Genomic DNA, 4,749 nt, shown 5'->3' on the forward strand with positions numbered 1-4,749 from the left:
CACATAAGCTGCAAAAAGTGCTTAAAGCACAAAAGTCACCCTATGTTTTCTAGATTTAAAAATACAATTGAATTTCAGGAGTCTGGATTCTCTACTGAAAACATCAGTAATCCGAAACAAAGTCGATGCAGTGAAATCAACTATAACAGTTATTTATTGCTCGTCGTAGTTGCTATAAAAGTTATCTTTTTCCCAATTCTGTAATGAAACCCGAAGAGATAAATGTTAGTCGCATATCAGAGTGAGTTTAAAAGAGTAATATTAATAGCTATCAAAAGGGAACCTATACTTGTGATGTCACTGCATTCGTCTTGGTTGAAGTTACACAATCACCCTTGAGGTCTTCGGTTGATCTGCAAATAGGCTAAAGAATAAAAAATAAACTGGAAAATAAAGATTTGGCCAAAAATATGATAGATGAAGTAGTATACTTATAATCCCAAAACACAAACAATTGCAGTTGTAAATAAAAATAATAATCAATCATCGCAAAGGCAAACCCTATCATCAAGTGATAGCAATGAATCTAACGGATTAAAAACATATGACAAAAATGAATAAAGAAAAAAACAGAAAAACATGATTCATCAGGTATATTATACGTGCAAAAAAAATCAAATCGAAACAGCAAGAATTCCTTACACAATCTGAACAACAAACAAATTGCTAGAAAAATGATGATCCAATGAATTTCTTTAATCAAGGAAATACACTTGAAAAAAGATGAAGAGGATAGAGAATTGATCGTACTCAATCACTCAAGTGTAATTTCTTTGATTAAAAAATGCAATGGATCAAACTGCACCACCATAACACTAATTCTCTTGGTTTCAGAAGCTACTTAATGAGTTCTTTCTTGAAGAAGACACATGTATTTATAGGAAAAGATTTAGGGTTTTCTCTCTAAAGATTTTGAGATGGGTTAATGGGTATACTTTTGTTGGCCCAAACATTATTGTATGCACTCAAACAAAAAATATGCTTAAAAATTTAAGATATTTATTATAGTTTATTTTATAAAAATTAAAATATATGAAATTATCTTTTATACATATATTCATTTGTTTTAGAAAAAGGTATAAAAAAATATTTGACACTCATTTAATACAGTCAAATTTTATTTTTCTTTATGATTATAGTTTTTCCTTAAATGCATAAAATATTTTTAATACTCATTTAATATAGTCAAATTTTTTATATATTTATGATTATTAGTTTTCCTTATTAATTATGAAATGAGAAATGATACTTGTACATCCATTTTATGACAACTTTTTGAAAACCCTCTCTCTCTTACTGACATTATACTCTTATTCTCTCTCTTCCTTTTCCTCTCTCCATTGTTTCTGACCAATGAAAAGAGAGAGAAAAGAAGTTGTCGCAAGAGTTGTCTCAAATGGATGTTCAAATATCACCACTCTTATGAGATTCTAGCTGAAAAACAAGAATTTACGAGCCAATCTTCCCACTTTTTTTATTTGCTATAGCATGTGTATATTACGAACGATGCTTTATATGAAATATTGATTTTGATTAAAATTAAAAGAGCAATTATCAGTGACTTTAAAATTGTTGCAAACGCAAAAAACCAAGTTTCTCTTTATCAATACAAGATCCTTAAAAAAATAATATATTAAAATTTTAAATAGGGTAGACCAAAAAATTCACATTGCCTCCTCGTGTGGTAGTTTAACTATGTTTTTATAGAACACGAACCCATCCGATTAAAAAGAACTAACCAAGTCTATAACATGAAAAATTAGAGCAGGATAGCCACATGGTATAAGGAAAAGGATTTTAAAAGAAAAAATAGAAGAAGGTAAAATAGTAAAATGTGCTTTTAAAAAAATAATTGCAGTCTACATTTATTCTTCAGAAAATTTACCACAATGGAAATCATTTTAATTACCTTTATTCTTGTCAGCTACAGATTTATTCTTGGTTTTTTTATTTGCTAGATTTTGCGTATTTATTGATTTTTTCTGTCGCAACTCCCACACCTTCTCTTATAGTTTAAATTTTCTTTTAATTCAAGTTTCCCTAGCATCAATTTTCCAAAATGTTGAAACCAATATGGAACAAATTTAAGTACAGTTGAAATAACAATCATTGTAATTGAAATATGACAATTCTAAGAACCACATAAGGAAGGAACCTACACTCTAATAATGACTTGAGTCCTCTAAACGAATTTGGATCGTCAAAAGCAAAAGTGTGAAACTCACATTATAAGGGTAAACTGAATAATATCGTTGAGTGATAAACAACTTAATAATTGATATTATATATACACATGTCCACAATTATTATGGGTGATTGTAATATAAACTTATATGTTATGTGCTTAAGCTATAAGCATTTCATTATCGTTTTTCCAAATACATCCACATAAGCTGCAAAAAGTGCTTAAAGCACAAAAGTCACCCTATGTTTTCTAGATTTAAAAATACAATTGAATTTCAGGAGTCTGGATTCTCTACCGAAAACATCAGTAATCCGAAACAAAGTCGATGCAGTGAAATCAACTATAACAGTTATTTATTGCTCGGAGTAGTTGCTATAAAAGTTATCTTTTTCCCAATTCTGTAATGAAACCCGAAGAGATAAATGTTAGTCGCATATCAGAGTGAGTTTAAAAGAGTAATATTAATAGCTATCAAAAGGGAACCTATACTTGTGATGTCACTGCATTCGTCTTGGTTGAAGTTACACAATCACCCTTGAGGTCTTCGGTTGATCTGCAAATAGGCTAAAGAATAAAAAATAAACTGGAAAATAAAGATTTGGCCAAAAATATGATAGATGAAGTAGTATACTTATAATCCCAAAACACAAACAATTGCAGTTGTAAATAAAAATAATAATCAATCATCGCAAAGGCAAACCCTATCATCAAGTGATAGCAATGAATCTAACGGATTAAAAACATATGACAAAAATGAATAAAGAATAAAACAGAAAAACATGATTCATCAGGTATATTATATGTGCAAAAAAAATCAAATCGAAACAGCAAGAATTCCTTACACAATTTGAACAACAAACAAATTGCTAGAAAAATAATGATCCAATGAATTTCTTTAATCAAGGAAATACACTTTAAAATAGATGAAGAGGATAGAGAATTGATCGTACTCAATCACTCAAGTGTAATTTTTTTGATTAAGAAAATGCAATGGATCAAACTGCACCACCATAAAACTAATTCTCTTGGTATTCAGAAGATACATAATGAGTTCTTTCTTGAAGAAGACACATGTATTTATAGGAAAAGATTTAGGGTTTTCTCTCTACAGATTTTGAGATGGGTTAATGGGTATACTTTTGTTGGCCCAAACATTATTGTATGCACTCAAACAAAAAATATGCTTAAAAATTTAAGATATTTATTATAGTTTATTTTATAAAAATTAAAATACATGAAATTATCTTTTATACATATATTCATTTGTTTTAGAAAAAGGTATAAAAAAATATTTGACACTCATTTAATACAGTCAAATTTTATTTTTCTTTATGATTATAGTTTTTCCTTAAATGCATAAAATATTTTTAATACTCATTTAATATAGTCAAATTTTTTATATATTTATGATTATTAGTTTTCCTTATTAATTATGAAATGAGAAATGATACTTGTACATCCATTTTATGACAACTTTTTGAAAACCCTCTCTCTCTTACTGACATTATACTCTTATTCTCTCTCTTCCTTTTCCTTCTCCATTGTTTCTGACCAATGAAAAGAGAGAGAAAAGAAGTTGTCGCAAGAGTTGTCTCAAATGGATGTTCAAATATCACCACTCTTATGAGATTCTAGCTGAAAAACAAGAATTTACGCGTCAATCTTCCCACTTTTTTTATTTGCTGTAGCATGTGTATATTACGAACGATACTTTATATGAAATATTGATTTTGATTAAAATTAAAAGAGCAATTATCAGTGACTTTAAAATTGTTGCAAACCCAAAAAACCAGGTTCTCTTTATCAATACAATCCTTAAAAAAATAATATATTAAAATTTTAAATAGGGTAGACCAAAAAATTCACATTGCCTCCTCGTGTGGTAGTTTAACTATGTTTTTATAGAACACGAACCCATCCGATTAAAAAGAACTAACCAAGTCTATAACATGAAAAATTAGAGCAGGATAGCCACATGGTATAAGGAAAAGGATTTTAAAAGAAAAAATAGAAGAAGGTAAAATAGTAAAATGTGCTTTTAAAAAAATAATTGCAGTCTACATTTATTCTTCAGAAAATTTATCACAATGGAAATCATTTTAATTACCTTTATTCTTGTCAGCTACAGATTTATTCTTGGTTTTTTTATTTGCTAGATTTTGCGTATTTATTGATTTTTTCTGTCGCAACTCCCACACCTTCTCTTATAGTTTAAATTTTCTTTTAATTCAAGTTTCCCTAGCATCAATTTTCCAAAATGTTGAAACCAATATGGAACAAATTTAAGCACAGTTGAAATAACAATCATTGTAATTGAAATATGACAATTCTAAGAACCACATAAGGAAGGAACCTACACTCTAATAATGACTTGAGTCCTCTAAACGAATTTGGATCGTCAAAAGCAAAAGTGTGAAACTCACATTATAAGGGTAAACTGAATAATATCGTTGAGTGATAAACAACTTAATAATTGATATTATATATACACATGTCCACAATTATTATGGGTGATTGTAATATAAACTTATATGTTATGTGCTTAAGCTATAAGCATTTCATTA

The sequence above is a fragment of the Medicago truncatula genome, chromosome 3, assembly GCF_003473485.1.
Source record: "Medicago truncatula cultivar Jemalong A17 chromosome 3, MtrunA17r5.0-ANR, whole genome shotgun sequence".
In the NCBI taxonomy this organism is placed as follows: domain Eukaryota; kingdom Viridiplantae; phylum Streptophyta; class Magnoliopsida; order Fabales; family Fabaceae; genus Medicago; species Medicago truncatula.